Here is a 9289-nt window from a genome sequence, read left to right as displayed (position 1 = left end):
AAAATAGCTACTTCATAGCACCTGCATCGCAAAAAAGCTTCCCGGACGCCCAAAGTTCTGGAGCCTCCTGACTAGCCACGTCTGCTAGCTGCCATGTTCTCCCCCCTGTTTTTATTTTTTAAACAGTCATGAGCACTTTGCATGTTCTCCACCTAGGCTGCGTTACATCCTAGGTGGAGAACATGCCCAGGCTTCCATTCTCCATCTGATCGCAGAACCACAGCGCTCAGACCAATCACAAAGCTGCATTGCAATGTTGTGATTGGCTTAGGGGAGCCTGGGTGCTTCCAGCTTCCAATACCTGGCCTGAGTATCCGTATTTTTTCGTATTTGTATTTGTAAAGCAGGAACTACTCACCCTTATGGGTCTCAAGGCGCTGGGAACCGTTGTGGAAATTAAGTGAGCTATTGCCCAGAGTCACATGGTGCTGAGCTGGGCTGCTGCCAGAGCCAGCGATCGAACCCTGAGCCCTGTGCTCCGAAGTCAGTTGCCCTGGACGCTGCACCACACCTCTCCACGCTGCAATAAGGTAAGTGTTTTATTTTTATTTTTGAACACCACCTCAACACCTCCCCTTTGTCCCGCCCGCCCCCGTCCTCCACTGAAGGTGATACATGCATGACACAGGGTTCTCCTAAAGATTTATAAGCCACGAAAAACCACCCTGCGTGGCTTTCAGTGGCCTCATAAATCATGAGTAAGGTGACGCAGCGAAAATCGCTGTGTTGCCTTACCTTGCGCCCATGGAGCCATTCCATGGGCATTGCTGTGGGCTTTTCCACCCAACATCCATGGAATGTGACACTGCTTCAGATTTACAAAGTCATGGGGGAAGTGCTAACTGTGTATTATGCCTTCCGAGGTGAGGCGTAACGAGAAGAAATAACTTTATTTCTCCTAATTTATTCCCCTTTCCATGTGTGCTGCATTCTGCAGCACGCATAGAAAGAGCAAAAAACATTGTTGCATTGTTTTTGTGCAGGAAGGTGCCCCTTCCTGCACAAAAACAATCCTGCCTGCAACAGAAGCACCCTTGCACCATGGTGCAATGGTGCCTACGTTGTCCCTAGACTGCCGAAACAACGCCAGCCCAGGCTGAAAGGACAGGTATGCCCCGTATTGCATAAGACTCTGTAATCCTGCCCTTTCACTTTGGCATAGGGCAATGCAGCAAGATGCCTTGCTGCGCAGCCTTACGCAACAATACCATAAATGAGTCCTGTATAGTTCTTAGTCCCCGGCTCAGGATTCATTGCTTGAAACAAGCTCCCCGAAGCATCTAGTCCCAGGTGAATTTACAATGACGGCGGCGTAATTAGCTTAATTTGAGGAATTCCAGTTATGTTTGTTATGTGAGATTCCCTGAAAGATGCCATTACGCCCTGTCATGTAGTTATGGCAAAATGATTGCAAGGGAAGGGCTGGAATAATGTGAGAAACCAGAACACGAGCGGATGTTGATGACAGCAGTTGTATTTTTCGTGCTATTGTTCAATGTGAAATGCATCCTCGCATCCAATATTGAAGTGAGGACTCAAGTAATTTCACGCTAAAATATAACTCTAAACGAAAGATTTGCTTTTTATGTAATTGCACTCAATTTTGTATATCTTTCTGGAATTTTTGCATAATTACACGAAAGCAAATTTTGGACACCCTAGAAGCAGCAACACTGAATAAAGTCATAGCTTTGCAATATTTAAGTTAAAAAATCCAATCAAATTCAGTGAAAAAGACTGACATACAGAAAAAGAAACAAAAAAAAACCCCAGGAACTCAGGATAAATATAAGATTCAAGAAGAGATTGGCGAAAGGGACATAATCCAAGAGGCCTGTAAAAATCAGATAGTAACGATTCACCAGATAGACGAAACGTAAACACTCCAGGTCAAACCAGCAAACCAAGACACAAGGTCCCAAAATGACCCAATCGACGCGGATACTAAACAAATCATAATAGACAAATCTAATCAAAGGCAATTCATAAAAAGAGCAGATGAAAAGGAAAATACAAGAACACCAATAAAAATTAATTCAAACAAAGATGGACGAACCTGCAGTATTTATCAAGCAAACATACAAACAACGTGTACTCATATAATCCAAAATACGAACATTCATAAAAATATGGACAGGATTAATGAACCTATCACCCACCCTAAAAGAACAGACGGTTCATATGAAGAACTAATAATAAAAACTCTGAGTCAAGGGAGAAAAATAAACGTAAATGGTGAAACAACACAAAATACAAAATCAGAAGAAGAAAAAAAAGTAGAAATGAGCTCACAAACACAAGCAGAAACAAACAATAAACTGGCATTCATACCGGAATACCAGACAACAAGGCGTCAAGACTTCTTGAATAGAGGTAACATAATGCGGCTATTATGAGAAATCCCAGAACTGGATGACATAGCATCCCAAGATCTTTTGTCTGTAGAATTTAAGCGTACAAAAAATATTTCAGCGGTAGAAGAGTCCTTAACCACTTGGTCATCCAAGGATATAGTTGACAGAATACTTGCAAAGAGCTTGTCCTTTGAAGCCTGGGGCATAGCACTGAGGCGGGACGAACGGAAAAAATATCCATTTCCACTTTTAAAAAACATACCCATAGGTAAAAAGAAAATAGAAGAGGGGAACACCCAAAAATCATGCCTAAAAGGAGCTTGTTCAGTAACTCCGCAAAAAAATATAACACAAAATATAAGGAGACACGAAAATGCAGTGGTGCAAGGAGGCGCTCAGGAACAGATTACTGATTGGTCCTGGGTGGCATCGGCTTTGAGCAATAAATGTTCCTAACATGTCCAGTCATTTAAAAGAAGATAGAACATTACATCCACGGATAACAACTGGTAATCAAAAGGAATCCATTGCTGCAAACCCACACACGATCAGCCTCTGCTCCTGGAATTTTCATGGTTTTAATAGTATGTGGCATGACCATGAAACCGCAAACTTCTTGGATCAACACCACTTAATATTGCTACAAGAAACCTGGAACCTGCTCCAAATTTCCATTCCGGGTTTTATCGAGTTTCACGTCCTCGCCGAAAAACTCTCTAAATTTGGTCACCCTAGAGGAGGCTTATCAACGTATATCGCCCAACAATACAGATGGCATTCGGAAGAAGTAGACACTGTGGTAAACTGGATACAAGTAATAAAACCTACGGAGAAGTTGGTTTCTGGTTCAGGTACTTGCAATCTATTAGTTATTAACGTTTATGTACACCCGGAAAAGAAAGAGAAAAATGAAAAACTGATTACACTATTAACCTTGATCAGGGCCTTGCAAAGCACTCATGAGTCGCACTCCATGATTATCTCAGGGGATTTTAATAGCAATCTAACAAAAGATGACAAAATAACTCAAGCTCTCGAAGAACTGGGCCTTTTTATCCTGAACAAGAAAGATAGTGGGGACAGTGGCATACCTATAACGTTTGTAAGCGGTAATCGAAAGTCAACAATAGACTTCACAATATTGAGCAACAGCCTGATATCGATGGTGAGCGCATTTTCAGTGGTGCAACGTGTGGAAAGCGATCATTTTCCTCTAATTGCCAAAATAAAAATGTTGGTCAGCAAGACGGAAAAACAAAACACCGTCATCCAGCATACCGAAAAATTCAATCTACGTAAACTGAAATGGGGAGGTAAGGATATAAAACCAACAATGGACAAATTCAAAAACGAACTGCTTAGTCTAACATCGGAAGAAAAAGAAAATCCGGTAAAAACATGGGAACACCTATGTGAAGAAGTAACAAGAAATCCCCCAATCACAAATCAAAATTCGAGAAGATTCAATACTGGGAAAAGGCTTGGTATACCATCACCCTGAGAGAAGAAAAAAGAAAAATCGCACGAGAAGTCTGTAAGCAGGTATTATTGATAAAAAGTGGAATAAAAGCAAATAAATCAAAATTGAAAGGCATGTGGAAAAGATATAAGATCATGCTGCGTAGCGCAAAAACATCGTACCAAGAGGAAATGTGGACAAACTTGCTAATTGCCGGGAAACACATTAACGCCAGAACATTTTGGGGTATTATCAACAAACTGACAAAGGGGAATACCCTAAGACAAGAGGCAGGCATTGGAGAAAGTAAGTGGACTCAGCATGTTGAAAACATGTTTATCGACAGGATGGATGGTCAAAACTGGCACTGTAAACCAGAGTGCAAATCATGCACTAGAAACTTCGAACATGCGGAAACTATCTTAGGAAAAGGACATAATACACAAGAAGAAAGTCTGAAGATAACTTTGGGTAGTGGAAATGAGAACAAACTTGAAAACATACTTGTTAGTAAATCAGAAAAATTTGTGAACGCCGGGCCTAACACCCTAGTAACAACAGACCAGCTTAAAGCTATTATAAAACGCCTGAAAAAAGAGGGTGCAGCGACCCGCTGCACCCTCTTTTTTCAGGCGTTTTAACAGGCTTCCAAACTCTATCTTCAAATATTCACCTGAATTCTAGGCCGAATATTTAACACCATTCTTTAATTTAATTTACAATCAGAATAAACTGCCAAGATCCTGGAATGGGAGTATAATTCACCCCATTTTCAAACAAGGTGATCACAATGAGCCGGGGAACTATAGGCTGATTTCGCTGATGGATGTTGAGGCAAAATTTTATGGGTCATGCTTACTATTACTTCTTCAAGACTGGATGGAAGACACGAACATAATACCAATGTTCCAAACTGGTTTCCGGCCAAGGACCGGCACACTAACAAACTTGATAACCCTGGCTCTCCTGAAGGAAAAAGCTGAAAAAAGGAAGACGAGACTGTACGCTTGCTTTATAGACCTGCAAGCAGCCTTTGACAGAGTGAACAGAACTCGTCTATGGGAATAACTAAGATCATGGGGTATCCCGAAGAAGCTATTGGAGGCTATTATAGGCTTGTATAGTAACACCTGGGCTCGAGTAAAATTGGGAGACGGTAGCAGCGTAACGGCCAAAATTAGAACACAACAGGGCTTAAAACAAGGCTGTGTACTGGCCCCAAGTTTATTCAACCTTTACATGCAGTCATTGTCAGCCACATGGAGGTCGGGGAATGCCATCCACCCTATCTGTCAAAAATTCCTATCCCCTTCCTGCAGTATGCAGATGACATTGTCGTTCTGAGTCAAACGCCAATAGGCCTGCAAAGATCGATCAACAATTTGACAACCTATTTGGAACACGAATGTTTGGAACTGAATAAAGACAAAACCAAAGTTGTCCGCATTGTGGATCCAAAAAAGCCAACATTCAAATGGTATGCAAATAGTTCCCCAATAAAGGAGGAAACATCATATAAGTACTTAGGTTTGAAATTGGGGCGAGGACAGACGAATAAAGAACATAAAATCGATCTAAAAGCTAACGCACAGTCCCCGATCTACGCATACCGGCAATTACAAAAAAAACTAAGTTGTCCAAATTATACACACCTGCTGAAAGTGATAAAAGCACAAACCCTACCCACCTTATCATACGCACTGGCCACCTGGTTTGGCAAAGAAGCAGGGCTGTTAAACAGCTTACAAACAAAAGTATACAAGGCAGTTCTAAACCTCCCAAAATCGTCGGCACCGGCGCAGGTTTGTCTAGAATTTGGCCTTCTGAATCAGAAGTTTCGCAGTATGGGAACCTTTGTGAAACTCTGTCATAAAATACGCATGTCAGAAGACGGCTCAATGGACAACCTGTGCTGGAAAGAAATCGACACCCAGCAGAAACTGCACATGCCAAACAGTTGGGGAGGTTACCTGTCCCAATCCTTGAACTGTATAGGAATTGAAGAAATTTGGGACATGAGGCCAGATAGACACACTTTTGACAAAATTGTAAACAACGCGGTCAAATGGGAATCCTATCTGCAAGATAAAATAAATACCGCAAAACGACGACACGGGTGGACTGTGATAAATTCATATTCCGGGATAAACCCACAGACCTATCTGGAAAGCCACTTTAATAGTTCCCTAAAACAAAGATATATAAAACATCGACGAGGCCTACAGTTTTCAAAGGATTTGTTACCATCCTGGAAAAATTGTCACACTGACCCTCATTGTCGTTTATGTGGATATCAAAATGAAACAATATCTCACTTACTATGTGTTTGCCCGGCGCTTAAGGATTTGAGGAGACGGCTTTTAAAGAACATTTTTAATAAATTGAACATTCGGACATGTAGGCAAGCTGTAATTCGATGGCTAGATGGATCATCTCCTATGTTGGCCTGTAGGGGGGTCAAATATATGATGAAAGCCTAATCTCTCTTACAGCAAGCTGAACATGGAATCATAGTACCAAATTGAAATACATGATATTTATTTTTCATTGGCGAACAACTTCTAACAGCTAATATTTTGACACGCGTTTTTATGTTCTATGATGATCTAAATGCATTTTGTAATAATTTTTAATAATTTTATACAATAAAAATTTACTTTACTTGACTGACATTTAATAATAAGAATAACCCAAAAAGGAAGTGCTTTCATGCCACTTAAGAACTTCAATAGGTTTTATGAATAATACTTGGAAAGATAATTTACACAGACTCGTGATGAAGGCTGCGTTTATCTTCTTCAATGTCCAGCCGGACCGAGAAGCATTTATTATGAAAACAATTTTAGTATAAGCAGAATAAGGCGAAACAGGTCGCACATTGATAACTGGGCACAAGCCTGTACCTAGTCAGAAGAAGACAATACAGGGGGAAAGAAGGAGGAGTTTACAGGCAAACAAGGAGAACAGGGTGGCTTATAATATAGTACAAACAATTTTTGGATAAGCACAAACCCACAGTAACTGCCGTAAAAAATATATAATTCATAAAACAAGCAGTACTGCTAAACAGTCGACGAACGTTTCGATCCCTATCTCCTAAGGTATAGTGGGATCATCTTCAGGACTACAATTGACTTTGCCTGATTAGTCGAGTGAGCCACAAGCGGGGCAAGGCTGGCCCTGGAGTGGCTGGAGACACTTGGAATGCGCAATAGCTTCCGGTGTAGCTGATGCCGTGTCCAGTTCGTGGTCGAGCGGCATCAGGGATTGTGCGGATCTAAACCCGGTCGGGTCGGTTCAGTTCAGACCCTTGGAGCCTAGCATCTAGCGTGGGCTCGACGGGGAACTTCAAATGAAAGTTTCAACCGTCCTAGGCGGTTTGTAATCTCCGCAGGGCGCTCAATAGCGTGGGCCTTATCCGTGCGAGCCGTGATGTGCTCGTAGTGGGGCCGCAGTGGGTTCCCGTCTGGAGGCTCGATGGCCTGGCCATCACGGAGATTACAAACCGCCTAGGACGGTTGAAACTTTCATTTGAAGTTCCCCGTCGAGCCCACGCTAGATGCTAGGCTCCAAGGGTCTGAACTGAACCGACCCGACCGGGTTTAGATCCGCACAATCCCTGATGCCGCTCGACCACGAACTGGACACGGCATCAGCTACACCGGAAGCTATTGCGCATTCCAAGTGTCTCCAGCCACTCCAGGGCCAACCTTGCCCTGCTTGTGGCTCACTCGACTAATCAGGCAAAGTCAATTGTAGTCCTGAAGATGATCCCACTATACCTTAGGAGATAGGGATCGAAACGTTCGTCGACTGTTTAGCAGTACTGCTTGTTTTATGAATTATATATTTTTTACGGCAGTTACTGTGGGTTTGTGCTTATCCAAAAATTGTTTGTACTATATTATAAGCCACCCTGTTCTCCTTGTTTGCCTGTAAACTCCTCCTTCTTTCCCCCTGTATTGTCTTCTTCTGACTAGGTACAGGCTTGTGCCCAGTTATCAATGTGCGACCTGTTTCGCCTTATTCTGCTTATACTAAAATTGTTTTCATAATAAATGCTTCTCGGTCCGGCTGGACATTGAAGAAGATAAACGCAGCCTTCATCACGAGTCTGTGTAAATTATCTTTCCAAGTATTATTCATAAAACCTAGGACCTCTGTTAAACAAAAATAACCAGTTCCACCCGTGGTCCTTGGCCAATTTTACGGGTTCCCTTGTATACCGATACCTACTTAAGAACTTCAAGTCAGAAATCGTTCATCAAAATTATCCACCACTACAGGATAACGTTTTTGTCCTGCATCATTAGCCTACTCACAATGCTATGGATTAAATTATTCTCAGCCTTATGATGCTAAATAAATTTAAGCCATCACATCAAGTGGAGAATTCTAAAATAGTGAGGAGTTTGAGGAGGCTACATTCCTGACCACTGGTATTCCACACTCACCATAACAACTGCCTCCAAAATGGCGGAGCCTTGCCACAGTGTGCCACACATCTCATTCTTCACCACCATGGTGGACAGTATTACCACATGCCTTAAGCTGTACAATGCAGGTGTTAACCAAAGAAGAACAGTGGCGCAGTGCAAGTCCAACGACTCTGGTGGATGGAAGGGCAGGAGAGAAAGTGGGATAAAGCCAAACACTTCACAGTTCCGTAAAGCCCCAATGCCCTGTCTGAAATCAGAATTTAACCTCGTGATTCAGGAAATGATTGACAACTGAGCTATGGAGACATTCGCTTTCGAAAGGGACCATTTGACTCTAATCAATAAATCACAGAGCATAAACAATGGGCTGAACTCTTGCTGATCAGACACGTACTTCCCACACAGAGATCCTTTTCGAAATTGCCTATATTCCTCTCTCTACTGCACAACGAAGTAACCAAAAGGTTGCATTCAGACCATCATTAAACTCCTTAATAAAACAATAAAGCTCTAGGACATCAAGTGAACAATCTTTAGCTTTATTTAAGGTCACAGGTCTGATCTCTGGATTCTCGAATAAAGGGTTGTCAATGGTCAGCTACTGCAGTTGATGCCTACTTCACCCGGTAATGATCCCATTATCCACTCAGGATGTCTCTGAACCTACTCCTACTCAGAAAAAGCCCAAAAGCTGCCAGTATCAGTGACACTGATTATTGAGCAAACTTCATTTTGGGAATATTTATTTGCCCAAAAGCACTGTTCGAGCAAATATTTTAGCCCAACGTCCACGGGCCATATTATCAGGCAAAGGGCGATACATTATCTCCACTTTTATCTGCAGGAAACTGCTGCTAAAGCTGCGATAATGGGCTTGATAATATGCCCTTGTGAATTCCCATAGCAGCCCAGGTTAACACCAGAACCTGGGCTGCTATCAGAATTCACAAGGGCTTATTATCAAGCCCATTATTGCCACTTTAGTGGCAGTTTCCTGCCGATAAAAGCGCCGATAATGTATCGCCATTTCTTGATAA

This window comes from Lissotriton helveticus, chromosome 6 (genome assembly GCF_964261635.1).
Source record: "Lissotriton helveticus chromosome 6, aLisHel1.1, whole genome shotgun sequence".
NCBI classification, from domain to species: domain Eukaryota; kingdom Metazoa; phylum Chordata; class Amphibia; order Caudata; family Salamandridae; genus Lissotriton; species Lissotriton helveticus.
The sequence above is the reverse complement of the archived record's forward strand: the minus strand, read 5'-3'. Positions refer to the sequence as shown.